The sequence below is a fragment of the Triturus cristatus genome, chromosome 2_1, assembly GCF_964204655.1.
Source record: "Triturus cristatus chromosome 2_1, aTriCri1.1, whole genome shotgun sequence".
Lineage (NCBI taxonomy): Eukaryota > Metazoa > Chordata > Amphibia > Caudata > Salamandridae > Triturus > Triturus cristatus.
In genome coordinates this window covers 552,932,158-552,952,188 of record NC_140581.1, presented here as the reverse complement: position 1 = coordinate 552,952,188, position 20,031 = coordinate 552,932,158, and the positions used below count along the sequence as shown (strand labels likewise).

The 20,031-nt window shown below is 44.5% G+C and overlaps 1 long non-coding RNA gene across 1 annotated transcript in view; it reads left to right on the top strand.

Moving 5' to 3' along the window:
* LOC146865618 (uncharacterized) overlaps positions 1-18,877 on the top strand; it is a 337,698-nt gene extending 318,821 nt beyond the window's left edge. Inside the window, exons 3-5 of the long non-coding RNA XR_014976662.1 lie at positions 5,410-5,554; positions 6,953-7,011; positions 16,857-18,877. This is a non-coding gene — a long non-coding RNA (uncharacterized LOC146865618). The remainder of the gene's footprint in view (positions 1-5,409; positions 5,555-6,952; positions 7,012-16,856) is intronic.
* Positions 18,878-20,031: the final 1,154 nt, after the last annotated feature.

Below are 20,031 nucleotides of genomic sequence, written 5' to 3'. Positions count from 1 at the left end.
CGATCCTTGAATAAGCTGCTGGTCTGTATGCCCAGGATCCACAATCAGAGAGCTGGTGGCAGATTGCTGGCCCTGCTGGGTGCGGTAGCATGGAATCAGCTTCTGCAGGATTTACGATCTGTAAGTGATCCGGGTCGATTTAAAAAGATGCTGAAAACTTGGTTCCTTAAATAAACTGTGCATGTTCTCGCCTAACCATACTATAGGTATTGCACTGGGACACTCCTTGCAGTAGCTGGGCACACTATAAGTGTTGTTAAATTAAAATTAGAGTAAGTGTTAACATGCACTGCATTTACCATGATGCATTGGGGCACATTGAGTACTGGGATTTGAGTGAGGGTGCTCCCACTCTCCTTTCGTTGAAAAGGCTCCCTTGAGCTACTGAGCTGACGAGCTTATACGTGTTTGTATACCTGCACCCAGAGAATGGTACAGAGTCTTGAGTCAACATTGGGCTGCATTTCAAGCAGCCCCAAAGTGACTTGTTGCTCTCTACTTATGATGGAATGAATCCAGAAAGACATGCCTAGAGTTACACAGCACAGGGTGCACCAACAAGGGTGAAAAAGTAAAGACTACTAAGGAAGTAAGTGTTATCATGCACTGCATTTACCATGATACACTGGGGCAAATTGAATGCTGGGATGTGAGGCAGGGTGCTCATACCTTCCTTCTTATTAAAAAGGATCCCATAAACTACTGAGCTGACAACCTTGTGTTGATGCACCGGCACCCAGTGCGCAGTAGAGATACCTGAGAAGACTTTGGTCAGTATTTCCAACACCCCCAAAACAACTTATTGCTCTCTACTAATGAAGGAATGATTCCAGAAATAGGTCTAGGGTAACACAGCACAGGTTGCACCAACAACAGTGAAAAATTAAAGACTACTACTGAAGTAAGGGATACCTTAGGACAAGTTAATTGTTGGGATTTGAGTATGTGTGACCTCACCCTCCTTCTGTTTGAAAGGGCTCCCTTGAGCTGCTGAGGTCATTCACCTGTTCCTAGTGAGAGGCACGAAGACCTGAGATGAATTTGGGCAGCATTTCCAACACCCCCAAAATGACTTTTTGCTCTCTACTGATGAAAGAATTAATCCAGAAACACGTGTCTACAGTTTCACAGCACAGTCTGCACCAGCAAACGCGAAACATTAAATATGGAACTGAAAGTAAAACATACCATGATCCAAGGGGGATAAGTGAGTGCTGGGATGTGAGGCATTGCGCTCCCACACTCCTGTTTGAAAGGGCTCCCTTGAGCTACTGAGCTGACGTTCTTGTGTTGATGCACCTGCGCCCAGTGAGTGGTACAAAGACCTGAGAAGACATGATGCAGCATTTCCAGCACCACCAAAATTACTTGTCACTGTCTACCGATCAAGGAATGAATCTAGAAACACGTGTCAAGTGGTACACAGCAAAGCCTGCACCAAAACGAGTTAAGAATTAAAGACTACTACTGAAAAAAGTGTTATTAAGCACTGTAATGATGCACTGGGTAATATTGACTGCTGGGATATGAGGCAGTGTGCTCAAACCCTCCTTCTTTTAGAAAAGGCTTCCTTCAGCTACTGAGCTGACAAGCTTGTGATGATGCACCTTCAACCAGCGAGTGGTACAGAGACCTAAGAATACTTTAGGCTGCATTTCCAGCAGCACCCCCAAAATGAATTGTTGCTCTCAAAGGATGAAAGAATGAATTCAGAAACACGCGTCTAGAGTTACACAGCACAGGCTTCACCAACAAGGGTGAAAAATGAAAGACTACCACTAAAGTAAGTTTTATCATGCATTAAAATTTACCATGGTGCATTGGGGCTAATTGAGTGCTGGGATGTTAGGCTGTGTGCTTACACTCTTATTTGTTTTGAAAAGGCTCCCTTGACCTACTGAGCTCATGATCTTGTGTTGATGCACCTGCGCTCAGGTCATAAAAGCCCTGCATCCTAGATGGATACAGTTGGCAACATCCTTGACAGCTGTTGATGTAGACTTAGTCTTTGACCCGTCTTTACGGACACAAGAATCCCTGTGCCCACGTCTGTCTTACCACTTCATCATTATAAATATATTGTTACACTGATGGCTCAACCCAACCTGCTATAGTTTCTAAACAGCAATATTCAGCGGCATGTGCCACTGTTGTTGGGGTTATGTCGGACAGGAGCCCACAACCACAAAAAACTTGCATACATTCCCTAGGGGACTGCACTGCGCAGTTGACTGATCTAAAAGCTTTGTTTCTTGAACAAGAGCATACAGATCCTGAATTCCCCACACTTATTGTGTGTACAGTCCTTTAACGATAATTTACATTGGTGGTGGCACAATCGATCCAAAGATTCTAAAGGCATCACAATCAAACATGAAACGCTTTGGGTAAAAGTGGCAGAACTCAAAGATAGGTTGCGACAGGCCCATGTTCTACATACTTTAAGTCATCAGCGTGTGGGAGCACCGACTGTAGAGAATTCCTTATCTGATGAAGCAGCCAAATCTGCAGTCAAGACTGCTACTGTTGCTGTAATTACTCATTCTAAAATGAGAATAGATAGCGTTATCTTGGCTGCCATTAATGCAAATAAATATTGCACACATTTACCTAAGGGCTTTCTGTCTAAATACACCTACCACTTGAGTAAACGAAACATTCCTTTTGTAACTATTCCAGGAGTTGGTGATCATTTGATTCTCAGTTAAGACCACAGACTGGCTTTATTGATAGCTGCGCATGAGGGTGTTGCTTCTAAGCATGCCGGTGTGATGGTCACAATTTTGCTGAAACAGCAACGTTATTGGTGGCAAGGCTTATACCAACAGGCCAAACAATAAGTCTTGTGTAAAAACATATCAACAAATTAAAGCTTCCACTGTGGCATGCCCACCGCAGACACACCTCTTAATTTCCAACAAGCCTTTTGGCTGCATTTATTTGGACCACTGTGGTCCACTTTTTTCGAACACTGCATATAAATTTATTTTAGTTGCAGTTGATTCTTGCTCCAGGTTCCTCTCGGTTTGGCCATGATGTTCGGCTCATGCTCGAACTGTTATAAAAGACATATACATTTTTTCTCAGGACATATGCATGCAGTGCACCCTGCTCAGACCAGGACCCAGCCTTTGCTTAGAAGGAAATCGGGAGGCTATTGCTTGCTTGGGTGTACCGATGCATCATATTTCTCTAGACCGGTCTGAGGGCAATTCTGTTGTGAAGATAATGAACTGTGACTTAAAGCAGTCCTTGACACCTAGAGTATTAGTCACTGGGTGTAGTTGGATTCATCACTAATATGGGGTTCAGCGTGCAATTATTAACTCCCTAAGAGATCTGTGGGTGGCCTGACCACAGACAAAGTCCTTTTTGGCATCAAATTTCTAGTTCCAGACCTTGAAGGTCCAGACATTGTGGCGATGACCATGCCCTTTGACATAGTCAATCATTGTGTTGTCTTACTGAAACTACAAAACATCTGTGACACCCATTCCAATGAGCAGTTGAAGATGTCTACCTGTCCATGCATCGAGGAGAAACCAGAACCGTTCGGCTGGATTCCAAAAATTAGGGCCCTCGTGAATGAGAAGGTCGAGGTGAAAAAGGAGTTTGGTCCATCACACTGAACCCCAGTGCTATTCCTTGGTACAAGAATTGTTATCTTGCCACTGCTTCCTGGTTCCAAAGACAATTGTTTTGACTCCATTGATCATGCCAAGTTACACCATGTGGCCGATTCAAAACAATAGACCATGAAAAGTCTTTGGTAGTTCCCTATCTCCTCCTGCTAGCATGTAGGAAATCCATATGCAGCTAGTGAGGGCCACTGGAGCTTCTTCTCCCCAGCTGGGGGGTTGGGGATGGAGACTGCACTACAATGAATTCCTGCATCCACATCCAGCAGCACAACTGAAGTGAGTACCGTCTCTTCTGCAGTGGTTGTCGTGCATACAGATCCACCTTCTTTGATTCCATCTCTACTGCATTTTTCAAGTCTGGTTACAGTATCCGAGCCACCAGTTTTTCAACAAACTGTTTATGGGTATTATATGGATCGAGATGATTTTTTTCTCTAAGAGTTCTGCTATTTTAGACATTCCTCCATCAAGGATCTGTGTTTTTATTTCATGGCTAAAACACACTTACCTGGTCTTTGTTTTTTTTAGGTTTTGTTTTTTTTAGGGCTTTATGTAGCGCAAACTTGACCCGAAGGTATCGGGTAACAGAGCGCTTTGCACAAGCACCAGTTGCGTTACATGAGGACACATACATTTTTGTTAGGCACGGGGAGATTAAGCGATTTGCCCAGAATCACAGGATGTTGGGTGTGCTTGCCGGGACTCGAACCCGGTTTCCCAGATTTGAGATTGACCGCCCTTGCCGTTAGGCCAGCTCCTCTCCACATATATCCTGGCCTTACCTTCGATATATGTTTGGATTATACTTTCCTTTTTTAATCCATTTTTGTGGATTGGATTCATGACGTTTTCTTCTTACTGATTAAAGACCACAACCTACCAGAACACTCGGCTAAAGAACTGGTCGAATGGGTGTTAGCCCCACACTCATCTTTACATAAGTTATAAAGAAACTTGTCCCTCGTGAACATTTCAGCTGTTCCAGTAACTGATGGAATTTCTTGGTATAAAGTTCATTTTGATATATTCTGACCTACGGAGATCCTGCAGATGTCAAATGTATTTAGGGGTTCTATTGGTGAACTAATAGTACCTGGGTTACATTCTGATGATTGGGATGTTGAAACTGTAAACTCCATGCTCTCAGAGCTGGATTATACTGATTTTGAATCTGAGGATCTGTACTTAAATTCTGCTATTACAGTGAAATTTTCTGTTATCACCATTACAGACATTGTAACGTACTCCGAGCTACTGTTCACCGAATCATTTTTAATTACACACAATGGTAATATATATATATATCTTCACTCCAAATTGAGACACTAAATTACCCAGCCAGTTGGGACGGGGTCTGGTATGAGGACGTCTCTCACAGCTGCATATGCATTCTTCTCCTTGTTCAATAGAGGGGTTGAAATCTGAGCTACTTCAACCAGTATGCTTCATAAGTTTCTTTTTTTCAACAAAGAAACATACACGTTTCGACCCCTGTTGAGTCTTGTTCACTTAAGTATATAAGGGCACCAAGGGGTATCCACTCCAGTGCATATCAAACTGATCAACTCATAGGCTGCAGCTGTTGTTGAAAGTATGCATTTCAATATGCATGTCAGAATGCTTTACTGATGTAGATCAGACAGCTATTGAAGAACTCATAGAAAATGTGTCCTCATTTTAGCTTTCTAGAGCCCCAACCGTAATTTCTGTGACAAAAAGTACCGCCTCATTTTGTTAATTTCTAAAGGAAATGCCTTTGGTTTTACAGTTTTGATTTCATCAGGATGGCTTCAACTCTGTTACAGCTGCGTCATAAATACAGAATGTGAGCACTCTAGTTGTTCATTAGAATTCTGTGGGAAGCTGCAGTAGAACATTGGGAATCAACTTCCAGGCTGCTGCTGCTGTTAGAAGTAAGTTTTACTCAGAATATCAGACCATGTTCTCAGATGACTGAGGAAGATAGTTTAACCTTATAATATATATGCTCTCATTTTAGCTTCAAGAGCACTTTCCATACATTTTAAGGGGAAATTATGACAGGAAAGACTTTTCTCTCAAAGTACAGAGTAACATCACCTTAGAATACTTCACAATCCCTAAAATGTGAATAGTATCACCAACCAATAGTGTATATGGAGACTAAAATCTGTTCTCGCTCTTTAAATGTGCTCCTTTTTGTGACACACAAAACCTGACATTTACTACAGTGCATTCCAATGGCACCCATGTCCGCAAGTCCTGTAATGGTTAACACCACATACTGTCCATGTTGTGGCCATCTCATCAAAGGGTGGTCCCCCACATTTTCCTTCTCACCCTGCCCCCTTACATTTTTTATTCATTTAAGGGCGTGGCAAACATGTCTCTGAGTCCTGTAACGACTCCCATTACATGTTGCTTAGATTGCGGCCAGCCAATCACAGTTGACTAGTGCACTTTGAAGTGGCCAGTTAGAGAGTATCTAGACACTAACAGTCCAGAGATACCTTTCTCCATACATGCCCAACCTGAGACAAATGCATTGAAAAACGGTTAGACAGATATACACCAAATAATGAAAAGCACGATCTCTGAGTAAAATTCTAAATGTGTGTCAAATTTGGTGTTATTCCTTTCCGCTGTTACTTATGGATCACTACTTAAAATTTCCTATGGGATATCAATGTTTTGATACGCTTCTTTTTCTTGGCCATGAGCCATGAATCCTCACAAAACATTATAAGAAGGAGCTGAGATGGGTGAACTTTAATTTTTTGGGAATGTTTTGTGCAGAAAAATGTATAAATATAAAATATTTAACGGGTAGCTGTGCAACAGGGTCTACATTGCCATTAAGGAAGTCTGGTGACGTTTATAAATCAGGAGGCCAAAAGCTAAGTAGATTATAATTTATAAATGTCACTTAAACCGATCAATGACAATATAGGGCCATATTACACATGTTAATTTGTATGTATTTTTCATAATAAAATGTATCAATTGATTTTAGTACAATTTCGAAATAGTTGGAGCATTTTAGCATCATCAGTTGAGTTTTCATTGTTTGCCTGAGACTGCAGACTTATGGAATATGTGTTTTTATTGCAGATAATGTGTTCATGATTAATATATATTTCATGCAATAATGTGTATTATTATGTAACATTTTAAATGCAAAATGTATTGATTGATGCTCACATCTAGGATGGGGTGAGTTTGTCAGTTGTGCTGATTAATGCTCTGTGAGCAGCACTGTCATTTTATTTTTACTAGCACTTAAATAAAGAAGAAAAAATGTTAATCATCATTTAATTTTTTTATTTGTTTAGAGAGGATTATTAGCCTGCAAATGAATTCAGCAAAGTGAATTAGAGGAAGTAATTCAAAGGTAAGACTCCTTTTCTGTGAAAGACCGCTGGCAAACATTCAACAAGAAGACTTACTAATGTACACACCCACACATATATTTAAAAATATTTCCAAGATTATCTATTTAATGTAGAGTGTGATAGTATTACCATACTAACCTATAACATCACCTTAACTTTTGTTATTTACAGTGAATTTAATTTTTTTTTTTAACATATTACTATATGACACTATGCCAACGTCCCACTGCGCACAGCCTCTATGGTCATGCACAGTGTGAGGTTGGCCGCAGACCCTTGCCTATGGCCAGGCTCTGCACCCAATATCTCAGCGGCTGCCTACCCCACAACCCAAAAACCAACCCTGTCTTTTTTTTTAAACAAATTGTTTTTCTGATTTCACTGGGCTCTTGGGGAATCGTGCGAGGCCCCCTGGACTTCAGCAGGATCCACACAGAATTCAGGAGGCCTATAAATAAAACATGTTTTTTAATCTGACCTCAAGAGGGTGGAACCCTCCTCCCACAAAATCCAGGGGGTCATGGTACGTCTAGCCTGTACCTTAAATCAGATTTTTTTTATATTTAAAGAGATCAAGGACTGAATCCGGTAATGGGAGCCGCAACATGTTGTGGCCAGCCAATCAGGGCTCGAGCTCCTGCTGGAGCTGGAAGGCTGATGGAGAAAAAAGCTCTTTTGGTCAATCAAGTCACTATGTTATTTCACATTGCGTGCCCCGTGGACTCCCGCGAGTATCCTGAAAAACCAACCATCCAGATATGCATACACTTTGAACAATAATTTCTCAAACACTACTGAACAGATTTACAGTAATCAAATTTGGTGTAATTCTATTCAGCCATTCGGGCTGCAGAGCTGTTAAAAAATCCCTATAATAATGCAAAGAGAGGGACAAGGCGGATGGGCTTCTTAAATGAGGTCCAGTGTACAAGCCCCAATAATCAAGAACAAAAAAGGGTACAAAGTTCCTCTGGTGCATAGAAGAGTTAGTTCAGGACGTGAATGCCATCAAACAGAACGGCCTAGTAGTAACTTGGGAAATTCCCTTGGTTTGAACTAGAGCTCTCACACACCCAGCAAGCTGGGTGTCATGCTTCATCATATGAGCTCTGCCCCTCGTCAAGGCGGCGCTGCAATCCTTGACGGGCACCCGAACCGGGGCTCTTTATCGGGGATCTTCTGTTCCTGCCGGTTGGTGCATGGGGGTAAGGGGGCCTAAAGTGTGTAGATGTGTGAAGTAGTGAGGTTAAAAAGGGTCAGTTAGTCCTTATCATTAATTTATTCGGAAGGTAAACTACCCGGTTAAAATTGGTGTAGAGTGGCTAATGTACTAGAGAAGGTGTCTAATCATGAAGCTCTACTCTATAGATCGACATGTTTCGTGCCTCGTGTGTCAGGAGGATCTAGGCACTTCTTCAGGATCATAAGCAACTATCTACACTACGTGGAGAGGTGTGTTCTACCTACCACGTCTTCAGGTGCATTGCCTGCGGACACGGGTGAGAAAACAATATAAATCCAGATGACACTCTGAACAGTACTCTTCTAATTAGCAACAAGGATTATCACTAAGTTAAAAACCACGGAATTGAGATTTGAATATATGAGCATATAACAACTGCTTAATCATTATAGCATATGGTGTATATTGACACCCAGTGTATAGTTCAAAGAAAGAGCGTGCAGTAAAAACATTTAGGTTTAAAAATTTGTGTTCGAAGTGAAGAATAATAAAATAAAATACTCATGGACAAGGGATTGTAGCTGCGGACTCACCTAGTGGGTTGCTAGAAATTGCTAGCAACAGTCCTGGCGGTGACTAGAGGACACCGATTGGGTCCTGTAGGAATGAACAGCGTCAAAAAAGCGGGATGGGGGATAGGGACAAGACGCAAGAGAGACAGGCAATCAGTCAAACAAAAATAAAATAAAATAAATCAAACAGAGGTGATACGGTAGTCAGTGGCACTGACGGGGTGCCGGGTGGGAACTCAACCGTGTTTGGCGCGACCCACTGGCACCGGAAAAGAACCGCAAGGTAAGGTAGTGTGTTGGGCGGTCTGATCGGGGCCGAGGGTACGGCCGGAGTACAGGCGGAGGAGAAGCTCACCAGGCGGGCCCAGAGTAGCTCACGAGAGCAGTAAGAAGTCACAGGGGTGCGGAGCAAAGGTATACTCACCCGCGTTGAATCACGCTATGCTGTAACACCTACACAATACCGCCAGGAACCGGGGTGGTGACTGCAAGTGAATAACCCGGTGAGATATACCTGCAGTTTCCTGCTTCGTGACGTCAACGGGGGTGTGGTGTGGGCGTGGCGCGTCACCGTAGCGATCACGTCAGACGTAAGGTCACGTGGTATCGCCACAAACTGTGGCGGACATGTTGGATAGGGGAGAAGATCTATTCTACATATACCGACTGTTGAATGTAGAAGGTGTCATGTGTGGACAAGTTGCTGTGCAAATATCGTGAGGTATGCCGGTACAGAGGGTTAATTGTGTCAGAGACTAACAAATAATAACACTTGGTTAATGGTTATTAGTAGGGTCGGTACCAAGATTACAAAACAACGCAGGCTAGGAGGAATAGTCTGCGAGGGTTATCCCAATGTCATCAATAGTGTGGTAAGTATTAGTATTAAAACAAGGGGGGGATCAGTACCAATGTAGTAATGCCAACCTATATGTCAAATTGTTTTTCTGATTTCACTGGGCTCTTGGGGAATCGTGCGAGGCCCCCTGGACTTCAGCAGGATCCACACAGAATTCAGGAGGCCTATAAATAAAACATGTTTTTTAATCTGACCTCAAGAGGGTGGAACCCTCCTCCCACAAAATCCAGGGGGTCATGGTACGTCTAGCCTGTACCTTAAATCAGATTTTTTTTATATTTAAAGAGATCAAGGACTGAATCCGGTAATGGGAGCCGCAACATGTTGTGGCCAGCCAATCAGGGCTCGAGCTCCTGCTGGAGCTGGAAGGCTGATGGAGAAAAAAGCTCTTTTGGTCAATCAAGTCACTATGTTATTTCACATTGCGTGCCCCGTGGACTCCCGCGAGTATCCTGAAAAACCAACCATCCAGATATGCATACACTTTGAACAATAATTTCTCAAACACTACTGAACAGATTTACAGTAATCAAATTTGGTGTAATTCTATTCAGCCATTCGGGCTGCAGAGCTGTTAAAAAATCCCTATAGAAATTGCATGGGGAAATTGTGTTTTGGGACCCCATTTTTCTCAGTTCCAGTTTGACAGATCACCTTGAACCTTTCAAAGAAGGAACTGGGGTGAAATAACTTTTCTTTTGAAAAGTTTCGTGAAAATTCATCAAACGTCTCCAAAGTTATTAGCAAACCAAAACATCTAACAACTCAGTGGCGACCGCTATTTGTGTGTTTGAGTAGATATATGCCTGACAGGGAGGTTGGGTGTCTGTGGGGGGTTGGGTGCAGGGCCTGGCTGCAGGACTACCACGCCAGTCATGACAATGGGCAGTTTGCTTTATGTTAAAAAAAATATAAAAATTCAATGAAAAAACAAATAGTTAAAGTGACATTATAGTCAGAAATTGTAATCATATCTTACTCCACAACATCGGACCCAAATACCTCAACGAAAGAGTCTTCTTCCACGTACCCAAAAGTAACCTCCGCTCTGCTGACCTCGCCCTAGAGAGAATCCACACATCCGCAGAACCAGAGCAGGCGGTAGAGCCTTTTCCTAAGTCACAGCAAAGACCTGGAATGATCTCCCAGTCAACATTAGACGCACCCCCACTCTGAACACCTTCAGGAAGAAACTTAAGACCTGGCTCTTCGACTGACCCGGAGCTGCACCCCACTCCAGCGCCTTGAGGTTGTCATGGGTGAGTAGCGTGCTTTATAAACCCCCTGATTGATTGACTTTACATTAAAAACTTAAGGGCCGAATATGATGGTGGGCGGACTTCAGTCCGCTCGCCATCGTAGCGGGGATTGGGACCACCCGCCAGTCATGCGGAGGTCCCGCACTCCACATTAGGATGCGACTGCCACCATGGCAGTCGCATCAAGCTCTTTAACATTGCGGTGGGTGCTGCTGGCTGCAGCACCTGCCGCTATGCTAAAAATGCATGTCCTGCATTTCACTGCACTACGTGGCAGGCACCACGCGATGCCTGCCATTTAGTATAGTGAAATGTACCCCCCAGTGCACCAAAACCCCACCCCAACACAAAGGAGGCCCGCAACGTGCCCCCAAAACCAATCTCCGCCAGCTTTTCCATGGCTGTTTCGCCACCATGGATAAGGCTGGATACAGCCTGCATCGTGATTTGGCGCACGGTGCCTACTAAGCACCACCACCATTTTAGAGATGCTGACCGCTCCGCCAGGCAATCAGTACAATTGCCTGTGGTTGATCCATGGCGGGCGGTCATGGTCCGATTCCCCACGCCATCCTAATTTGGCGGGCAGGGAATCGTCATTCGATGTCGGAGGGCTCACCACTGCATGCCTGGCGGTGGCAGGCCTTCTGCCATCGTAATCGGCCCCTTAGAAATTAATGAAAGACTAAGTTTTAAGTGATGTTATCGTTAGCTGAAAATGTCAGTTAAAACCCTACCATTTTAAACAAATAAAACCACTGAAATTCACCACTTATAGTTATTGCAAGTAACTATAACTCATGCCATAATGTAACTATGGCTCGCACCCTCGCTATGCACTGCTAAATACCTCACATTGTACATCACAAATGACAAGTTCTATAACATCATTTGTAACTTTATTGGAACATCTGAGATTACATCATGGTGGGGCATTATTTATAGTTACTTTGGGGTATGAGTTATAGTTAATTTAAAGACCTATATATAGCGAATTTCAGTGGTAGATATAGTAAGGACCTAGGGCCCGATTCACAGAATTAACTTAAGACAAAATCCTAAACTTACTACTTTTGGTATTCACAGAATGCACTTACTACTTTTGGTATTCACAGAATGCACGTACTACTTTTGGTATTCACAGAATGGATTTACGACTACTAACTTTACGTCCGCACTCGGGCCGGATATTCCGGCCCGGAGGCGGAGCTTCCGGCCCGGAGGTGGAGCTTCCGGCCCGGAGGTGGAGCTTCCGGCCCGGAGGCGGGGCTCACGGGCCGGAAGCTCCGCCTCCGGGCCAGAAGCCCTGCCTCCGGGCCGAAAGCTCCGCCTCCAGGCTGGAATTTCCGGCCCGAGTGCGGACATAAAGTTAGTAGTCGTAAATCCATTCTGTGAATACCAAAAGTAGAAAGTGCATTCTGTGAATAACAAAAGTAGTAAGTGCATTCTGTGAATACCAAAAGTAGTAAGTTTAGGATTTTGTCGTAAGTTAATTCTGTGAATCAGGCCCCTAGTTTCCATAGGAAAAGCGTTTTTTGACTTTTTGACTTATATCTTTGGCGCTGTTTGACAAATCTTCACAAACGTTTCCAAAAAAATCACCCTGGTGATTCTAGCTGTGCATGGAAAGTTTCATGCTGATCTGTCAAGTTGGGTTGAGAAAACGGGTAGGAGGTTTCCCATGTTAATTCTCATGTAGATTTTAGACATGACGATAGCCCGAACCGCTTGATGGAATTACATCAAATTTGGCAGAAAGCTAGCTGTTGGTTCACAAAGAGTCCTTTTTGTTATTTGGTGTAAATCTGTTCAGTATAGATGCAGATCCTTTGAGGATGCGACAGTCCCATGCTGAAATCTGATAGGCTGCCAACTCTTCAACAAGGAAATGCTGGCAGCAATCCTGGGACTCGGCTTAAGCAGAGCCCCAAAAAAAAGTTTAAAAAAAGAAAAGGGTGCAGGGTAGGAATACCATGACCCCCTAGCTCTGGTCCTGTGCTCCCACTGGGACCCAGAAGGACAGAAAAGCATCTCTATAAAAATATTTGCCACAAATTCATGATGTAATCCACAGCAAAAATAAAAAAAAGCGCGGGCTCCCGCTTAGTGTATCGCCCCCCAGGTGGGTCAGGTCCCGGGGTCATAAAGAAAAAGAGAGGGTGCACGCACCCCCCTCCTGCAGCTCTTTTGAGCCCTGAGGACCACCACCTCCTGAGGGCTTTATTAAAGTATTGGAGGGGAGCTGCACAAAACCCCTCCATTAGGCAGCTTGAGCCCTAGGGACCACCACCTCACTGGGGCTTCATATATTAAATGGGGGACATGCAGAGCCCCATCCTGTGGCTGTTAGAAGCTCTGGGGCCCACCACCTCCATGGGGCAAAAAACAAACAATTAAAAGGGGTGGCTCATGGACCCCCGTGGCCCCGGATACTACTACCTCCCTAGGGCCAGCTTGTGGAAATAGAAGGAGGGAGACTGCATGGCCTCCCAGCCTGGAGCCACTATTGGCCCTGGGGACAGCTCCCCTCCAGGCCCGGCTCCTGGTAAGCTCTGCTGGGAGCTGAGATTTCATCTGTTTCCTTGCCCACTGTCATGTGGGTAGGCAAACTGATGAAACAATTGCTCCTGCATGCAGGGAGCTGCATTTCTAGTAGCTCCCTGTCTGCGGGAGCAAAGCCAGCTCCTGCAGGTGGAGGGGAGTCAGCTGGGACCTTGGGGGCCCTTCAAACCACACTGGGTGCCCTGGGTGGGCTCCTTGGCAACTCAGGAGTCATGGCCGGGCTCTGGGGGATGGGATCCCTGGGTTCTAAATGGGCCCAGGGAGGTGGCCACATGCCCCCCACCCCATTTAATTTTGACTGGGTCCCAGGGGAGGGGGTGTACAGGGCCAAAATTGGCCTGGGGAGGGGGCCGCCAGCCCTCCCTCCCCCATCGAATTAAGGCCAGGCTCTGGTGGATGAGGCCCCTGGGGCCGAAATCGGGCTGAGTGGGGGGAGTGCATGGTCCCCCTCCCCTATTGAATTAAGGCTGGGCCCCGGGGGATGGGGTCCCCAGGGCCGAAATCAGCCCAAGGAAGTGGCCACCCTCCCTTTGTTTAAAAAAAAAAAAACTAACTTCTTGGGCTTGGGGAAGGCAAAGTGAGTGTGTTTCTTCTTGTATTGCACGTTGAAAAACAATCTGAAGTTCTTAATGGAGGTGATTGCATGTTGATCTATTGGAGCGCAATTTGATCTGGGGTGACTGAAACAAGCGATTTCTTTATCATTCCTCCTGGTGAGAACAGAGTCCATGATTCTCCCTTTTAATTACCCTGAGTACGCAAAAGTCCAAAGTCATCTGCAAGCTCCGCCCATTTAGCCGCGCCCTGTTTTTCTTAGTAGTATGCAAAGGTCTTCCCACCTTTATCCACATTGATGTACAGCTTAACAAAAGGCCCTTGAGTGCATTTCAGCCAATTTTAGTGATGTGTTATTGATGTAGAGGAATACGAGGACATCTACACCAAACAAAGACGCATGCACCAGGATTTATTTGGTTTTTATTAGATTTTTAAAATGTATTGTAGTGGGTGGACTGCAGTTTCAGTAGGGGCCATGTTTATATTTTGCATGTAATTTTTCTTCTCTTATAAAGGAAAAATGTTGCACAGTTCACTACATTTTCTCCATGTGTTTAATACATTTGCAATGTTGATCTAATTCACTATGTGGCTTAGTCTGTCAATAGGCCTTCCAGCCAGTAGGCCCAGTACTAGTCATGGGTGCATGAAACAACTGTTTCTGTGATGTCTGTTAAACTGAAACATTATTTAGGCCATGGATGGATTTGGATTGATTTACAAAATTGGGTTTTATGTTTTGTGGCAAACAGTGTATAGATGGGGTAATATAGTTGATGCCTTAGGAAGATGTGTGTTTTATAAAGTTTTAGCCCGGTTAAGTTTCATTTTTGGCATTGCTGAATTAATGCTGTGTTCTCTGTGTTACCATGCCTCCTTTATCTGGCCATTGTGTGAGTGTGTCTGCCAAAGGCCGCTATTTGTCTTTGTTCCCCATGCCATGTGGCCTGGGGCCATTTTGTACAGTCAGTGCCCATAGTCCTGCCTGCATGCGTTCTTTGTTTTCCATGATTTCTGCTTGATGTTTGACCATGTGGCTGGCAGCCATTTTGTACAGGCAGCCAGTGGGCTTTTGCCATAGGCCTGCATATATTTTCTGGTTGTGGCATTGTCTCCTTGCTTGCTGTTTGACCATGTGGTCAGTGGCCGTTTTGTGTAGGCAGCCAGTGTGCTTTTGCCATGGGCCTGCACTTTTTATTTGTTTTCCATGCCTCCTACTTGTTGTTGTGACCATGTGGCTGGTGGCCATTTTGCGTAGGCAGCCAGTGTGCTTTTGTCATAGGCCTACATGTCTTCATTGTGGTCACCATGCCTCCTTTCTTGCTGCTTGTCCATGTGATCAGTGGCCATTTTGTGTAGGCAGCCAGCTTGTTTTGCCATAGGCCTGCATGTGTTCTTTGTTTTCCAGGCCTCCTGCTTGTTGTTGTGACCATATGGCTGATAGCTGTTTTACGTAGGCAGCCAGTGTGCTTTTGCCATAGGCATGCATGTGCTCTTTGTATATGGCCATGCCTCCTTGCTTGGTGTTTGACCATGTGGTCATGACCATTTTTTGTAGCCCAGCCAGTGTGCTTTTGCCATAGGCCTGCATGTGTTCTTTGTTCGTGGCCATGTCTTCTTGCTCGCTGTTTGACCATGTGGTCAGTGGCCATTTTGTGTAGCCCAGCCAGTATGCTTTTGCTATAAGCCTGCATGTGTTTTCTGTTTGCAGCCACGCCTCTTTGCTTGGTGTTTGACCATGTGGTCGGTGGCCATTTTGTGTAGGCATCTAGTGTGCTTTGCCATAGTCCTGTATGTGTTCTTTGTTTTCAAGACCTCTTGCTTTTTGCTGTGACCATGTGGCTACTGGCCATTTTGTGTAGCCGAGCCAGTGTGCTTTTGCCATAGGCCTGCATGTGTTCATTGTTTGTGGCCAGGCCCCCTTGCTTGCTGTTTGACCATGTGGTCAGTGGCCATTTTGTGTAGCCCAGACAGTGTGCTTTTGCCAGGGCCTGCATGTGTGCCTTGTTTGTAGCCATGCCTCCTTGCTTGCTGTTTGACCACGTGGCTGGTGGCCATTTTGTGTGTTATGCTTGAGGCCTAGTAGCTCAATGCTCATAATATGCACTGTATGAACAGTGCTGTATAGATTATTACATTTTTTTTTTAATTTTAACACCGCGCCTTACCATCCAAATCCCAGTGGGTTCCAAATTCAATTCTCATGGTAGTAAGTAGTAGTCCCCTTCCCCTAGTACATCAGCAATTGCATTATAATTTTTTAAGTTTTAGATAATTTTTTCAAAATTTTTATTACATTTTAATTTGTTTCATATTTTTGTCACATTTGTCCTGTACATTTTTGCGATTTTGTTTTCAAATTAGTTTTTCGATGTTTTCATTTTTCTCTAAATGTAAAAAAAGATTTGTTTATTTTATAAATTTTTTATATGTTTACAATTAAAAAAATGTAAATTGTTTTTAACTTTTTTTGTTCCTATTTTATTTTTCCCATTTTTATAACATCCAGCATCAACCTCATGTGCTATCGACGGCGCACAGCCACACAACAGCATTCATTTTCTAAGGTTTATTCCATTGTCAGTTTTCTTTTGTCACCTGCACCTATGTGAGTGCCACATCCCATTCCCAACTTGATGAACATAAAGCAAACTGTTACATCTGTGTATTATTGTTGCTCTTTCTTATCCTTTCTGAGTGTACATGAAAGATTATGTTGGGGTGGTTTTAGGAACGGATAAACTGTATTGTTAATTAATTATAACTTAAGTAACCACACAAAATCATACTACTCATTCAACTGCAACAATGCCAAATTTCACTGATGTTCTTTTTGCTTGTTTGCTTTTAGGTGCACAAGAGACAATATCCCCTACAGTACTGCCAGACAGAAGGACTGTGCACGACGTGACACGTGATGACACAACACAGACATCTCTTCAGCTTGTGAAGCTACGTGCCAGTGCCAACAAGATGGCCCCAAAGAAAGGTGCGGCCAAGAAAGTGGCCAGTGAGGAGGAGGAGAAGATGCCGAATTCCACCACTGGCGCACCAGACTCCGGGGAGCAAGCTGGGAGCAGCACCCCCACATCAGCAGACCCACCCCAACCTAGGCAAAAGCCCATGTCTGGCACGAAGGCAGCCACTCTAATCACGGCAACACTGACAAGCTGTGACGTTGAAATGGGCTTATCTCTTTTGCAAAGTAGTACCCAATAGTTGCAGGAAACTCAGAGAAGTGGACAACAACAGCTGCAAGCCAGCAATATTAGTTCCTCACAAAGTAGGATTAGTTCAGGAGATTGAGCTGAGGAAGTAGAAGAAGCCACTCTTTCAGAAGATCCATTGTCTTCCAGATCTCTAGCAAGAAAAAGGAGGGTTGCTTCACAATCTTCTTCTCCAAGCCCCCTTCTGATGATCAAGACTCCACTTGGATCCGGCCGCAGTCTGAGACACACCAGGAGAGGCTAGGTAAAAAGGGAGGTTCCTGAAATCCATAGAGTTACGGATGAAGAAGAGGAGGTTGATGATGAGCCAGCCATCGTGGATGTTAGCCAAACCCCAGTGGAGACCAACGCCACCTCATCTCAACCTGCTCTGAGGGATGTTGCACAGATACTACCACTAGCAGCTGCCATATTTGCAAGGCCCCATCAGTGAACTACAGCCACAACCACCTCAGTAGAAGTAGGCACTGCAGAGAGGCAAACGTCAAAACACCCATATACTGCCACTTCTTCTACCCTTGGCAGTGGCACCATTGTCAGAAAGTGGACCTCCCAAGTTTGGGACATCTTTACGGGAAACGAAAGGAGTTGAACATTGCCATATGCTCCATTTCCAGTACAAGTGTTAGTCGGGGTAACTATGGTATCGGAGTACAAACAACCCATTTTAGAAAATACCACACAATCCGCTGAGAGGAGTACCTTACCAAAGAAACTGCAAGTGGTGTTGGTGAAGGTGGTGAGAGCAGGAATGCTGAATCTTCTCCAATCATGGTGGAAGGTGAAGATGAAGAAGTGGGTGACATTTTCGTTCTGCAAATCAGCTCTGTCCCCAGCAGTGCAGTAGTATCTCCAGCATAAGCATCATCACAATCGCACCTGAGTCAGGTCAAGACACCAAGACAAGACCATACAGGGACTGCCCCATTGAGAAGCACATTGTGCCTACCACTTTCTGTTCTCAGTCTGAAGAAGACGTCACCTGCATCATTGGAACCAGAAAAGAAAGAAATCCAGGCTACTATTCCTGGCATGTTCAGGCCTGAGGGGCAGTACGAACAAAACCACCCAGTAGCACGTTTGTACAATGCGAAGCTGGCTAAAATGTTAGTACTGGATCTTCTCCCTTTTTCTTTTGTGGAAGGGGTGGTTTTTTTTAGAATTTGTGGCAACCATCTGCCCAAAATAGAAGGTTCCCAGATGGTCCTATTTTGTCAGAGTTGCTGTTCCAGCGCTACGTCATGATGTACTGGAATTAGTTGGATAAGCTTTACAGCAGATTACTGTTCACACTATCCATCTGATGACAGACATGTGGACCAGTTGCCAAGCCACTGATTACATGTGTATCACTGCACACTGGATCTCTTTTGTTTAGGTTAGAGAAATTATATCAGTAGGTGTTGACACTGCTTAAATTTTTTATAATGCTCAGAAGCATGCAACAGTAGCCATGTTTGCCATGGTGAACTCCCATAATGCTTCAAACATCTTGGAAAACTTTGACAACAAGGTCTTTGAATAGTTGCGACCAAGAGGGCTTAACATTGAATTTGTTGTCATGGACAATGGCAGTAATATAGTTAAGTCAATGGCAGATGGTGGCTATTTCAGGCTCCTGTGTTTGGCGCACTGCATCAACATAGCAAACACAAGGAGATGATGGACGGAGCTCTGAAGCTTTCCAGACACTCACCCCCAGTCACAGATCTGGGTTGAATCCATTATCATTCTTTAGCTCACTTCGCCACCTCAGTTCAGACCCAGCTATATGCAAAGCAGTCATGACCCTGTGCCTCATAGGAACAGTCCAGCCCGAACTGCCAAGCCACGTCTCCCCTGAACCAGAAACAAGCATTCTGGGACAGGTTTTGGGGTAACACCCTTCATCAGCCAGGCTAGCTTGAATCCAGTGGCAAAGTGAGCCATAAGTTGACAGAGTATGCCCAGACGTGGGTCCCTAGCTCACTTTGCCACTTGATTCAAGCTAGCCTGGCTGATGAAGGGTGTTACCCAGAAACCGGTCCCGGGATGCTTGTTTCCGGTTCAGGGAAGACCTGGCTTGGCAGTTCGAACTGGACTGTTCCCATGAGGCACAGGGTCAAGGCTGATTTGCATATGGCTTCGTCTGAACTTAGGTGGCGAAGTGAGCTAAAGAATGATGATGGATTCAACCCAGATCTGTGACTGGGGGTGAGTATCTGAAAAGGTTCAGCGCTCCGTCCATCATCTCCTTGTGTTTGCTTTGTTCGCCCTAAGTTGGCAGGGTATGCCCAGATGTGGGTCCCTTGCTCACTTTGCCACTGGATTCAAGCTAGCCAGGCTGATGAAGGGTGTTACCCAGAAACCGGTCCCAGGATGCTTGTTTCCGGTTCGGAGAAGGTGAGTGTCTGAAAAGATTCAGAGCTCCGTCCATCATCTCCTTATGCTTGCACTGCATCAACATCACTGTACGGGATTTCCTCAGAAAAGAAGCCTGCATCTTACTGTCCACCTGCAGAAGAATCTGCTCTCATTTCAGCCATTCTTACTAAGCCTGGTAGCAGTTGGGAGTCATTCAGCATTATAATAGAATGCCACTTAAAGCACTCATACAAGATGTGACAACACTTTGTAAGTTGACTTATTACATGTTGCAGCGTCTGTTTGAGCAGTCCAGACTGATCAATGATTATGTCATCCAAAGAGGGGATGCAACTGGAAAGGCATGATCATTGAAATGGACTGATGGAGCCTAGTGAAATGATTGACAGAGATTGCTTCCTTCAGATGGGAAGTCAGCAAGGAGGACAGTACCAT